Source organism: Excalfactoria chinensis, chromosome 1 (assembly GCF_039878825.1).
Source record: "Excalfactoria chinensis isolate bCotChi1 chromosome 1, bCotChi1.hap2, whole genome shotgun sequence".
Classification (NCBI taxonomy): Eukaryota; Metazoa; Chordata; class Aves; order Galliformes; family Phasianidae; genus Excalfactoria; species Excalfactoria chinensis.
Window position 1 is genome coordinate 169,071,389 of NC_092825.1, and position 14,481 is coordinate 169,085,869.

Here is a 14,481-nt window from a genome sequence, read left to right on the forward strand (position 1 = left end):
CGCTGAGTAACTTCAATTATTCATAAACCTTGAGAGCCACAACTCCTAGTTTCTATGAACATTTTTCTACTTAAAATGTAATAGATTCCTTTTACCTGAAAAAGAAAGAAAGAAAGAAAGAAAGAAAGAAAGAAAGAAAGAAAGAAAGAAAGAAAGAAAGAAAGAAAGAAAGAAAGAAAGAAAGAAAGAAAGAAAGAAAGAAAGAAAGAAAGAAGGAAAGAAAGAAAGAAAGAAAGAAGAAAGAAGGAAAGAAAAGAAAGAAAGAAAGAAAGAAAGAAAGAAAGAAAGAAAGAAAGAAAGAAAGAAAGAAAGAAAGAAAGAAAGAAAGAAAGAAAGAAAGAAGAAAGAAAGAAGAAAAGAAGGAAAGAAGAAAGAAGGAAAGAAAGAAAGAAAGAAGAAAAGGAGGAAAGGAGGAAAGGAGGAAAGGAAGGAAGGAAGGAAGGAAGGAAGGAAGGAAGGAAGGAAGGAAGGAAGGAAGGAAGGAAGGAAGGAAGGAAGGAAGGAAGGAAGGAAGGAAGGAAGGAAGGAAGGAAGGAAGGAAGGAAGGAAGGAAGGAAGGAAGGAGGGAGAGAGAGAGAGAGAAGAAAGAAAGAAAGAAAGAAAGAAAGAAAGAAAGAAAGAAAGAAAGAAAGAAAGAAAGAAAGAAAGAAAGAAAGAAAGAAAGAAAGAAAGAAAGAAAGAAAGAAAGAAAGAAAGAAAGAAAGAAAGAAAGAAAGAAAGAAAGAAAGAAAGAAAGAAAGAAAGGAAGGAAAGAAAGAAAGAAAGAAGAAAAACAATATATCAAATAAAATTAATGACTGGTCAATTTTACTTGTTAAAACATCTCAGTAAGAAAAACAGCTATAGCTTTGGACGATATTTACACTGCTTTAGAGAAGCTTTCCCACCAGATTTCAGGCAACTGCCACTTAGTGTGTGCTTAGATTTAACTCTGTTTCCTGTCCTTCTTAGAGAAAGGTATACTAGAAGAGTTTCCTCAGTAAGTTGGATATCTGAAGACAAGAAAGGCTTTTAAGTTCCACTCATAGTAAAGGAAACAGTCTGCAAGTGACAGTAACTGAATTAATTTGTGAGCTTGCAGAAAGAAGCAGAACAATTAGCCAAATTACCCTTCATTGAGAAGTTCACACAGGTTATTTGGGGAGTTTTGATCAGTTTCTCAAAACACAGATTCCTGCAGAAATACTTCTGTCATGAAGTCACATCTGAACATGGAGAGCCAGCAGGCACCCAGTGAGGACAGGCTGCTGGTCACTGCACCCACCCAGCTCTCCAGGGGCCACACCAGCACTTTCACCACAGCCTAAGAATAACATTCCTACTTTAAGCTATACAGACTCACATTTGCTCACTGAGAAACCTGGAAAACACTTCCCTTTCTTCTCTATTTGTAGATGGCCTTTAAGTTTTTGTTGGCGGTGTTTTGTTTTGATTTTTTCCTTTAAATTCCAGTCAGGCTAGGCTAAATCTAAACACAATCAGGCTTGATTTTGTAAGCTGTTTTACAAGATACAAGTACTCAATAAGCACTTTTACACCAACAGCACACGGATCCACCTCTGAAAACCTCTTGGCAGAATGTATTATGTTTGCACTTGAGGCACTTGCATTCTGAGGCTATAGGTGGGAGATGACACAGCAAGGATACAGATTTGGATCTCCGATGGGCTCAAGTTTCTCAGCTTGTACAATTTCATCCACACCACTTATAAGAAATTAAACTCCTCCCTCCCACAACATACACAGATACCTGTTCACTGTAAATGGTTTTTATTCAGCTTATCTTAAAAGAGACAGGAGTTCCCACTCCTAAAACGAGCAGCAAAACTTCTTGGCAGAGATGTAGTACTGTTACACAACACAGCAAAACTATTTCAAGTTCTTTGTCAAAATATTAAATCCTTTAAACAAGCATTAACTATTTGGACTCTTGTGGCTATTTACAACTGCTAAGCAGCACAGCAAAACAGGCATCTGTCTGAAAGGCTAACAGTGGCTGGAGGCTTAAGGAAGTCGAGAGAGACTTAAAAGTCACATCTTGCTCTGAAGCCGAGGGGTTGCTTTGTCTGTCCTTAGGACAGATGCAGTTTCAGTTGAGGGAAAAAATCACCATATATGCAGGATAAAATAGAATAATAAAAGTAATCTTCACAGCAATTTGTTTTCCAAGCCAATGACTCACCTGACATATTTTAGACATATTTGGAAGGTTTATATTCCAATTGCAAAGAAGGAATAGCTGAAGACACATATCATGAGCATGGTTAAGATGAGCAGGCTGAATACAGGACTTTGTTAATGTGGATCATTAGATTACCATTAGCTCAAGTTTCCTCCTCACACAAACAAAAAAAGAAAATACATGTTTGAAGTACGTGGTTCACATACTTCACAATGGTATGAAGAACAACATTCATACCATCTTGTTGTCAACTCAGGTTGCAGCTTTTGTTTCCAGCAGCATCTTGAATTGCTACCTACACATCACTGACCTCAAAAGGCTAGAAATATTTATTTGTGAGGGACAACAATTGTGAGTTTTAGGTCACCAATAGTGTGATAGATGATAGATAGATAGATAGATAGATAGATAGATAGATAGATAGATAGATAGATAGATAGATTCATTAACACTTCTCTACCCCAAGCACCAATGTGCAATGGCTAGAATTAGAAAGGGGACAAGTATCTATGTCATGATATGTCTCAGGAGGTCCTGGTGGCTAGCAAGCTGGCCAAGAGCCAGCAGTATGCAAAGTAAGCTAACAGTGCTCATGGTTGCAAGCACAGCCAGTAGATCAAGGAAAGGAACTGCCATCCCCTACTTAGTGGTCATTGGACCACATTTAGGGACTGTATCTAATTTTGGATGCCAACAAAACACAAAGGACACCAATTAACTGGAGCAGGTTCAGCAGGGTCCACAGATGTTGGAGGAGAGGACAAGGCCCTGAGAGCCTGGTCTGACCTCAGAACTGAGCCTGCTGCAAACAGGAGGTTGGGAAGAAGATCTCCTGGGATCTCTCCTAGCTTTTGATCCCCTGCTTACCCCAGCACTTCTTAAGGGGAGATCTCAGGTACCCTGAGTTATGTCTGCTTTATAGATTACTTGGACATGTTAGCATCAGGGTGCAGAAGTTTTTGCTGTCTTATTGGTTTGGGAGCTATCACCTTCTCACTAAAATCCTATATAAATTGCACTGTTCACCGTGAAAAGGACCTAACAGCACTTTCCAACTTGCACTGATACCTGAAGGTGGAATAAAAGTTGCTTAAAAAAATTATATATGTATGTATATATAATATATTAGTTTAATATATAATTATATACAAATATACAAAATATATAACATATATATTAATAACCCAATAAAAACAGGATCTTTGCTAGTCTTAATTGCAGTGTACTTGAACAATACTTGAAGGGAGCATATAAGCAGGAAGGGGAATGGCTGTTTACAAGGATGGATAGTGATAGGACAAGGGGGAATGGTTTTAAACTGAGACAGGGGAGGTTTAGGTTAGATACTAGGAGGAAGTTTTTCACTCAGAGGGTGGTAACGCACTGGAACAGGTTGCCCAAGGAGGCTGTGGATGCCCCATCCCTGGAGGCATTCAAGGCCAGGCTGGATGTGGCTCTGGGCAGACTGGTCTGGTGGTTGGTTACCCTGCACATAGTGGGGGGTTGAAACCCATAGTGGTCCTTTTTGACCCAGGCCATTCTATGCTTCTATGATTACTTACAGGTTCTTAAAAATTAGCACATAGACTTCACCATTTTACAATTCTGTATTTCACCAGGAGAATGAAAGAAAGGCTGGACATGAAGTAAAACCTTACTGAATTTTACTCATTTCTGAAAGGTCCTTCAAGCATAAGCACATCACAATGCTTATGCAATTCAAAGAAGGAGCATCAAGTAAAAGCTTCAAATCAGGACAAGCACAAAAAAGCCTTCCCCCAAAATGCTAAATAATACTTTTAAAGCCTACAATTCTGCAATCTCACCAGCACTTCACTCCAGGCCATTACTGCCTCTTTAAAGTGCTAAATAATCTCAAAGATTTGTGACAGAAACAAGGAAGCTGCAGGAGGGTTTTACAATGCCTGTAATAGTCACTGAGAGGTAAAACTGCACTTGGATTCAAGGAAACTCACTTACCAAACCTCCAACACCATCTACTTAGGTGTACCACATTGAAATTTGTCAGCAGATAAGGATCACCTGGCAGCTACTAAGTAGATAAGCCATATTTTGCCACAGATAACATCAAACCAAAGCTCAACATCATAGAAGCACCTCCAGTTCATTGTTGATATCTGCCCCTGAAAACCAAGTCTTTTGTTCCATATTTGGCTATCTACAAAGAATTATATTGTAGAAATTCAGCAAAGGAGGCACACATGCATACACATATATTTTGTATGTGGAATTATGGCAATAACTACTTTACTGATTTCTATTAGTTCTGCTCTATTACACTGTTGAAAGATGTTGAGGGAAAAATGAAAATTAAGTCCCTTCAGGTCAGTAGTGAAGATTTCAATGGGCACATTCTTTTTCTAATACAAAACGTGAAGTTAAAAAGCAGAAGCTTTCCATACCCCAGAATACTGCAGTCTTCCAGAAATGCAACCAGATGCTTAAATACATTAATTCTTTTAAGTGTTGTCTCTGTCTTCAATGTTTCCAATCTTAACAAGCTTACTTTATTATTTTTTTAAGAAAGTATATTTGATCCAGAAGAGGACTGAGTAGGTAATATGTCAGCTAAAAATGAAAAGTTAAATGAAAACGAAGTCTCATGCTTGAGAAGAGCTTTCAATGCACAACACATTGATTATTTATTTATTAATTCATGTCTTATAAAAAGGAATTTAGTCATTTCTCATGAACCTTCAACTTGGCCCCTGATGAGTTCACCCAGTAGAGCAGCAGCCACATCCAGGTGGCTCAGATCTGTCTACATGGCTTACAGTGCCACGGTTCTGGCCTACTTCCTCTGTTTCCATACATACTACAGAACAGCTTGTACTGTGAGGCAGCCTGTTCTAAATAAAATATCATACTTTGTAGCAACATTCCTTCAAGCTTAGAATAAATCATATGAGACTAGATGCATAAAATCCAGAAGAGGAAACCTGGTTAGTTCTCAGACTCATTACTGCACAAGCTCCATGAAAGAAAGGAAACAAAAAACCAAAAAAACCCAACACAATACCAAGCTCCCCTCTGTCCTCCAAAATGACAACTTTAAACTGGGAATAAGTTAGACCCCCTTGCCTCCCCCTCTTTGTTTCTACTTCACTACCTAGATTAGCTGAGGGTATAAGGTAAAGAGTAAAAATGAACTATGGGCTTGCTTTCAAAATTAACTGAAGCTTAGATTTGCCAGATTTTTACCAGTTCCCAGTAAGCAATAGCTATGGGGAAAAACATCCTATCAATGGCTCACTCTCTGTTCTTTCCCCAGCCTTTTCAATATGTGTTATTTTTACTTAGAAATGGTAGAATAAATGCATCCATTAGATTAATACAACTACCCATCAAATATCAGCCTGAAATTATGTATAACCATAGACTTTCATATTTAGGTGGCCAACTTACAAAAACAAACAAACAAAAAGACAGCAGGCATGTTAGGTTATAGGTCAGACAATGCTTTCCCCTGGAAAAGCATTTCACCCTGGAATTGAGCGAGAGTCATACAATTCATACTGGTCTATCAAAAAATTGCTCCATTTGATTCCCATTTTTTCTATCACTGCACTCGGATTCTTTTGACATACCAGTGACGACTTTTCTATGGAGCTCTCCAAGGTAGGCATGCAAGAGTAAAGCATGTACGAGTTTATGCATGTCCTTCTATGAATTTACAGGCACAGTTTTCCCTAAAAGAAGATCTGAGAGTAACCATGTCCTCTGAAGCAAGTCAGCAGACAATGTCAAAAAGTAACTGAAGTATTTAAGCATCCTATGACAAGTATTATGCTCCAACCGTTAGCTGCCCAAATTAGTGCAATCTGCAGAGGGACCACAATAAATGAGCAACATACTTTATCTGTAGTAAAGATGACTGGAAATCCCACTGTGTTTCTTTTTTTCTGCAAGCTTATTGGCCTACTATTTCATCCAAGAGAGCAAGAAACCAGGACAGTTCCAAGTACGTGACCTTGCTAGAAGCTCTGGGTCTTCTGGGCAGCAAGCACATAACTGGTTCAGGGTAGATGTCTCTGGTTTTACTGTCTGGGGCATGTAGAAGTTGAAGAAATAATCTATTTGACCATGGAAACTAGAAAGCTTTTTTAAGTTGTTGCTATGAACAGTGCAAACCCCATGATTTGGTTGGAGCCATCCTTAGGAAAAAAACTGAAATGATAACATGGTCAAAACTCAAGTTAGGGGCATCTTTCCAAATCTGTCATTCAAACAGGCTGATGTACTGGCAGTTACCAGTTGAATCTTCAGCTAAAAAGAGTCACAAGTATCTTACTAAGTTTTAGTTTCCATTAACAGGTGTTGCAAACACTGAAATGGGATACATTTAGACTCCTTTCATCCTTCTGTACCCTAAGCAAACTCTAAGCAGCACCAAAATCAAGCTCTGCTTCTATCAGTGGTGGAGAATGGAAGCTGTAATGGAGTTCAGTGACAGGGACATTTGCAGCAAAAGGGGAAATAGTAACACAAACACCCCACTATGATGACCAAGTAAAAGGAAAAGATGATGAAAACCTGCAAAACAAAGACAGAATACTCTGAAGATCAGTACAGCTATACTAGCTGGCAAGCAAAATATATGAAGCACTTTCATATAGGGCTTAAGAAACATCCTCACATCCTCTTGTGGTAATCGTGGAAGGTGTCCTTTCTCAAAGAGTATAAGGATGGTCAATAGCAAGGAAAGGGGGAGGTACATAGTTTCCTCCTTCCCTTTACCTCTTCCTGTTATGTCCTTTGCTTTCTTTTAGGTGCTCACTTTCAGACAAAACAGGATGCTGGCAAGGATTTAATGTCAGAAGAATGAAAAAGGGGGATAAGACAACATGGGAAGATGAGAGAGAAGAAACACAAAGAACAGAGGAAATGGTTCTTGCAATATTATTACTGAAGGGGAAGAACAAAGCAAAGACAGGAAGAATGCAAACTAGGGCAGGATGATTGACAGCATTGCTGTAATACACTCGTTCTTAATACAGTGCAACATTGAAAGTCTTCCTTCAACATCTCTTTTAACTTAGGGAATGTAGTTTTTATAGTCCTAACCTTTACCACAAAGACAAAGCAATAGTTAGAAATATTACTTGAAGAAAATAAGTAAAATAAGTTTCTAAGCATTTTTAGCAGACTTACCCATAATAAATCAGTAATATGAGCTGATATAGTACACGAGATGGTAACTTGTATGAAATAGCACAATGCACTGATGCAGATTTCCTCCAGGTTGTTTGTTTGTTTTGAAGACTGAGATGATGACCATGATTTTTTTTTTAAAATTTTTATTGATTTTTTTTTAATTTTCATGCTTCAAATCTTCTCCCAGATTGCTTGGTTTGCATGTGATGTTAACTGAATATTCAGGACGCAGAAGAACAAGAAAACTCCTTGCTCACGCTGTGCAACTCAAGTTTCCCCTTCAAGAAAATAAAGATCCCTCAGAATTTCAGACCATCCCAGTGGGAGGGAGGAAAGGGAATGAAAAGCTACAACAGTCTATAGTATCAAAATTTAATGCAGAAACATTTTCCCTCCCAAAAGAAAATCTCAATCTAGTAATTCTCAGGCTTCTCATTTGCATACAACAGCCTAAGTTCACAGCACTGATATTTGGAAAGACCATCTCTAACTCAAAACTCTTGTACTGTCAGTGGCCAGGGCAAGCACGGTTCACAGAACATGACTATCTAAGATCCTTGGATGTTCGAATCTGGTATCCCCACCAAATAGATGGGCATAAACTGTATGACCTCTTAATCTGTGCCCAGAGTATATCCCATTTCCCTTATCTTTCTTTGGAAGCACCCTCGCTCCTCTCCCTTCTGCAAGCGGTACAGCAAGAACTCCTCTTTTCCTCCTTCAACCCATCTGTTCTTGTTGGGCTGCCTTAACACTGACAGCATGAAGCCTAACAAGCCCAAATGTAACAAATCCCACATTGATCTTCATGCTTCCTAGAGGCACAGCCTGCTTGATAGTATGCATCCAAGCCAATGTTGATATGGATGTGGCTCTGTGAAGGTAAAGTGGGAAAGAGAGTAAAAGACTTGCTCTTATAACTGCCTATTAGAGATATGGAAAGGGATGACAGTCTCCATGAACACAGGTTTGGTTCATACTAAGGTGTCCACTTCTATCACCTGCCTGCCTACCAGACTGTGCAAGTATTACCAATACAGTAGATAAACTGTTGCTGTGTCACGGATAAATCTCAATATCTGAAGCATTCTGGAAAAAAACAGTAGAGTTTGGGAATTGTTGTTATTTTTGCTTTATATTTCTCATATGAAGAGTAGTAAAGTCCAGTGGCAAAATTTCTATTCATCATCAGTACAATCTGGTAATATGCTGACCCCAGAAGCATCACAGTTTTGGGGTCCAAGGAAACTTCACCATTCATTTTTGGCAAACAGGCACATAATGTATGGCAGAAAGAATACACTATGGTTTAAGTCTTGCCTGATCAGACTTGCTGATTTTCATAACGGTGTACTGTTTCAGTGGACAAGGGAAGAGCCACTGATGTCAGCTATCTTCATTTCAGTGAGGTCTTTGACACAGTCCCCCTAACATCCTTCTCTGCAAATTAATAAGATATGGATTTGACAGGTGGTCTGTTCAAAGGAAGAGGAACTGGTTATAACACTGCACCCAGAGAGTGATGGTCAATGGCTCAATGTCCAGATGGAGATCAGTGACAAGTGGTGTCCTTCAGAGGTCACTACTGGGATCGGTGCTCTTCAGCATCTTCATCAGTGATATCAGCAGTGGGATCAAATGCACCCTCAGCAAGTTTGCGGATGATACGAAGCTGCTGGATGCAGTCGAAACGCACGAGAAATAAGATGCTATCCAGAGGGACCTAAACACGCTTGAGGAGTGGGCCCAGGTGAACCTCATGAGTTTCAACAGATCCAAGTGCAAGGTCTTGAACAGGGGTCATGGCAATCCCTGCTATCAGTACAAGCTGTAAGGATGGAGCACAGCCCTGCCAAAAGGAGCTGGGGATACTGGTGGATGGGAAGCTGGACATGAGCCAGGACTGAGCCCTTGGCTGCATCAAAAGAAGCGTGGCCAGAAGAGCAAGAGAGGTGATCTGCTCTATGTTGGTGAGACCTCACCTGGAGTACAACATCCAGACATGGAGTCCTCAGTGCAGGAGAGACATGGACCTGTTGAAGTGTGTCCAGAGGACAGCCACAGAAATGATCCATGGGTTGGAACATCTTCCCTATGAGGACATGATGAGAGAGCTGGAGTTGTTCAGCCTGGAGAGGAGAAGGTTCTGATAGCAGCCATTTGTTTTCTAGAGGGTGGCCATAAGAAAAAAAGGGGACAGACTCTTTAGCCAGGTCTGCTGTGACAGGACAAGGGGAAATAGTTTCAAACTAAAGGAGGGAAGAATTAGGCTGGATATAAGGAAGAAGTTTTTTGCAATAAGTGTGGTGAGGCACTGGAACAGGTTACCCAGAGAGGTGGCGAATGCCCCATTCTTGGAGACATTCAAGGTCAGGCTGGGCCAGGCTCTGAGCAATCTAATTGAGCTGTAGGTGTCCCTGTTCATGCCCAGTGACTTGGACTGGATGACTTTTAAAGGTTCCTTCCAACTCAAACAGTTCTATGATTATATATGTCCTACGCTTGCAAAGTTGATAACCAGTTGTACACAGGCTGTTTGTGTAAAGAATGCCTGTTTAGGACCTTATGTACCTTCAAAAGATATCAGTTAACTGTGAATGAATTAGCAGCATGGTACAAAGAAATGAGGAGACAGGATCCTGCATGACTCATTTTCTTGGCCAGATATCTCTGTCTGAGCATCCATCTCTATGTAGCAAAATACATATCACATGAGCTACAGCTACATCAGCATTTAGCACAGACCAACAGAAATGGCTCAGCCAAGGAAAAAAAAACAACAATGCTAACCATTTGAAATTGAAACTACATAGCGGGGAGCAGGAGGAACAGACGTTTGTTTTTAAACAAAGCACCTGATACTGACACTAGACAAGCTCCAGCCTTGTCTCTGGGGCTGACTGACTGGTGGCAGGCAGGATGCAGTAAGACAGCTCCCAGAACACATCCTCCCACTTATTTTCAGGTGTTCCCAGACTAGCCCACAATACCAGCTGAAGAAGAAATGAAAAAAAAAAGCAGAGAGAGCTGGGATATTTGCTTCCAAAAGCAAACTGAACTGAACCATTAGTGTATGCATGCCTATTAAGATGAAAAAAATGCATGTGAAGTAATGCTGGATGGAGTAACTGATATCAGAAAGGAGATACTCGCAGGTACATGGTTTCCTATGGTGACAGTGCTGAAGACTACACCTCCCAAATCTTCTCTTACAATCTGCCATTTCAACTCTTCAATCTACAGTTGTTTTTTTTTATATCCCATCTTTTCACTCCTGTATTTCTCCTGTTCTCCATGCTCCTACATACATCTCTGACTGTAGCTGGCTGGAACATAACTGATCACTCAACCTAGGGACCTGCAGACAGATTAGCACACATTAAAAACACCAAGCCCATGTGCTTGGTTACAGTCAGGTATGATATTCAGTACAAGTGCTGGAAGCTATCTTATGAAGGGCCTCTCAGCTGCAGCAGAAAGCTGAGAAGTGCTTGCTCACATCTTGTTGGAAGCAAGGGACAGCTCACTTGAGAATGAACTGCCAGGAGTGTTTTAAGCTTACCAAGCTGGTGTGGGGCTCTTAATTGGTTTTATGTGTGGGTGGATGAGAACTGCTCACTTGATTACAGCTGAGTCTTGAAATCAACATCCTTTACAGGAGACTACATAATGGACAGGGAGTGCTCCTGGAGCGGGACTCCTCGCTTCATTTCTTTGGAGAGTTCAGTTATCTTGTAGTGAGATTGCTGAGACCTGAACCAGCATAGGGACACAGCAGAAGGTCTCCAGAGGATGTGTCAGATACTCAGGCTTGCTGCAAGCCAGTTTGCTAGTGTAAACATATCCATAGTTTGTTTCAAGGCAAAGTCAGACAGGTTAGCGTACCACCTTCAGTGCCTGACTTCACCCTGAAAAGGAACGCTCAGGCAGCCCCACGCATGATGTGAAGTGACTCAGGAGACTGCTCCTGCAGCCCCTGCTATCTCACTTCTCTTTCCATAGCATGGCAGGAGCAAGCAGCATTTCCAGCTCAAGCTCAGGCACTGCCACATTTCTTCCAGCTTGGTGTTGGCACACGGCACAGAGCACAGCTCAGTGCCTGCAGATACTGAGGATGCTAAGCCTGAATCACAGTCTCAGTGCTACGCTGCCATGGCCATGCCCTGCATCTCTTCACATAAGTTTTCGGGTTCTTTTCATTTTGTTTTTCCTCAATCTATTCCCCTTTCCTGACTGGAATTTCACCAGTTGACTTCCTCCCCAGTATTCAGTCAGACCTGCCTTCTTTAAAGATCAGAGTCTGCTATCAAAGCCTGCATTCAAGAAAAGCAAATTCTTCTATGCAGTCTTCTGGCCTACATTACAGAACCAAAGATTCCAAGGGAATGTCACAGAAAACAAGCTTTCCAATCAAGAGGAACAAGAAGATGTTCATTAAAAATAATAATAATAATAATAATAATAATAATAGCCTCATGAGCCAGAGGACATTAAGCCACACAAGATAAGATCTCCAGGCAGCCCTGGCTTGCTCTTGCAACTCACCGCTAACACTTCACATGGCCCCTTGGGAGAAATAAAGCTGCCCCGGCTCTGTTTACCACCCATGCCTGTCTGTACAACTGAACAGGTTTTGCTAACATCGGTTACATTGCGGGACTGTAATTCCAGGGCAAGAGTGACAGAAAAATCACTGAGCCAGAGGAGACCCTTGGGCTTACAAGAGCCCAAAGCAATTGCAGCCAATAATACAATGCTATCCCACAGCTGTCCCTGAAATGTGGGCATTTCAGTTATACGTTCGGCCCTAGCAGGTTACATAGCAAGAAGTATTGTATTATTCATCAGCAAACCAGCAGGAAAGTTAACCAAAGTGTTGTTAGCTCATTTCCTATTGTTTAGTGCTTTCCTGGAAGTATTTTCTACTGTTATTCTGTCAACAGCAGTACATACAGTATCTGGTGCTGTCACATGATTTTATTCCTGAGGATCCATAGGCTTCCTGTCTCCAAGCATTTATTAGCCCTGCTAAGCCTAGTGCTACAGGAATGTGGGTTTGCACTTGTTTCAGCCGAAATCCTGCTGAAAGCGATACATAAATTATGAGAACTGAACAAGTCAGGAGATCTTTCTAGATGCAGCTCCTCCTCTTCGGTTTGGAAACACAATGTTGCACGTAACCAAAAAGTCAGAGGAACACAACGGAAAAGTCAGAGGAAAGCAGGCTCTCCCATAAAGCAGTAGGTCTCTTCTGGATTTGGGTTCCTCTAAAAACGTCAAATAAACTGGGATACAAACAGGCTAACTGGTTTCAGGGAGAGGAGATATTCTCAGCACAAGCGCACCGCTGCCTCAGCTCTTGGAGGCTCTCCCAGCACAAAACGATGCCCTTTAGAAACGCAGAACTGTTTGAAGCGAGAGGCGAACTGCGCGTCAGCAGCGGTGCAGGGGGTGATGCAGGTTTCGGGAAGTGATGCCATTTCTCCTGTTTCACTCCGGGATACACTGGGCTGGCCGGGGGCGGGGACAGGGGAAGAGATGAATGAAAACTCGGGTTTACTAAAGCGTGCGAGCCTGAGAATTAATTTATTTCCAGCAGTTGCTAACATGGCTCCTTTGTTCCGAACGCCTTTGTCACAAACCCAGCTACCTGCTAAGCCGGGATGGGATAAAGCGGTGCCACCGCGTTCCCCTCCGACCACCTCAGCCGCTCCGCTGTAACCCTTCTCACGGAAAGGCAGGGAAAGCGGCAGCGGGGAGGACGGATCCGGCACAAAGACGGCGCGCATCGGTCCCGGAGTTGAACTCGGGATCGCGCGGAACTTCGCCGCGCCATCACCGCTCCGGGGGTGGGCGCAGCGCCAGCAGAACCCCGAGCCCCCCGCGCTCCGCAACCCCGGGCCGCGGCCACAGCTCGGCACGGCGGCGGGGACGCCCCGCAGAGCGGCCTGCGGCGGGCAGGGGGTCCTCCCGCATCCCAAGGGGCAAAACTTCGTTCCCAGCATCGGACCCGGACCCCGACCCGGGCCCGGCCGCCCCGCCCGCCGCCACCCCCGGAGCCGCCCGCGGGCCTCGGGCCGCGCCGCGCCGCCCACTCACCGCGCTGCTACAGCCCCATGGCGCGTCCCGGGCCACCGTCGCCGGGCGGTGCGGCGCCGCGATCCGGGTCGCTCTGCTCCGCTCCTGCGGCGCCCGGAGAAGGTGAGGAGAAGGAGGAGGCGGCGGAGGAAGGCGGGTGCCGGTGCCGCCTACCGGAGGGCGAGGGGGGGAGCGCTCGCCGCCCAGCCGCAGCCTGAGGGCCGCCCGCACCGCGGCTGCGGCGGGGACCCGAGCCCGCCCCGGGGAGGGGAAGGGGCCGGGAGGATGCTGCCGGTCCCCGGCAACCCGCCGAAGACTGTCCCTTCAAGGGCAGAGGCCGGCCCCCGGGGCGCGTTGCACAGATACATGCTGAGATGTAGATGGCATTGAGGCAGCCTGGCCTCCCGCGCGGCAGCGCGCACCTCTCTACCCTCCGGCCGCCCCCCGTCCGCACGGTACCTGTGTGCCCGCCGCTGTCCTACGGCAGGGCGGTGCCGTCCCGAGGCCGTGCGGAGGCAGCCGGCCCTGCCCCTGTATCCCAGCCCACAGATCCGCGTCCCTTCCCCTGCAGCAGCCTATCTTGAGGACCTCTGATCTTCAAAGTTGCAATCTGCTCCTCGGGATCGCAGGCTTGCCAGGCTGTAAGGCTCTCCCCTCCAAGAGAAAACTGATCGTCGTCTGAGGCATCCACAGACGTGTTTAAAGTTGCCCAGAGCCGTAACTACGGCCCGAGGCAGGCAGCCTGCCCACCCTCACTGCCACCAGATGCGTGCTGGGCTGGGGCAGGCTGGCAGGCCGCATTACCATCCCCACAGCGTCCAACAGAATCGTGTTTTTCCGATGTCCTTTGGAAATGCTAATTAACCTATTTTTCAAAGTATTTTCCATGTCTAACCTGAAAATAGCTCTCTGCATGACTGTTACAGGGGACATAGTTTAATTTCCTCCAAGACTCTTTCCCCCCCCCCCAGCCATTTCAGTCACATAATCAACAGTAACATTCAAGAAGCACGGTGACAACATGAAGGTCATAAAGTTACACATTT

General features: G+C 43.8%; 1 protein-coding gene across 6 annotated transcripts in view; it reads right to left on the bottom strand.

The window, feature by feature from the left end:
- The window catches only part of ELMOD1 (ELMO domain containing 1), a 41,041-nt gene extending 26,768 nt beyond the window's left edge, over positions 1–14,273 (bottom strand). The window contains exon 1 of one of the 6 annotated variants that reach the window (XM_072326642.1): positions 13,895–14,273. The gene's annotated coding sequence lies outside the window, so the exon portion shown is untranslated. Of the gene's footprint in view, positions 1–13,456; positions 13,599–13,894 lie in introns of those variants that run through there. The other 5 variants (XM_072326639.1, XM_072326644.1, XM_072326641.1 and 2 more) reach the window with 5 other exon arrangements.
- Positions 14,274–14,481: the final 208 nt, after the last annotated feature.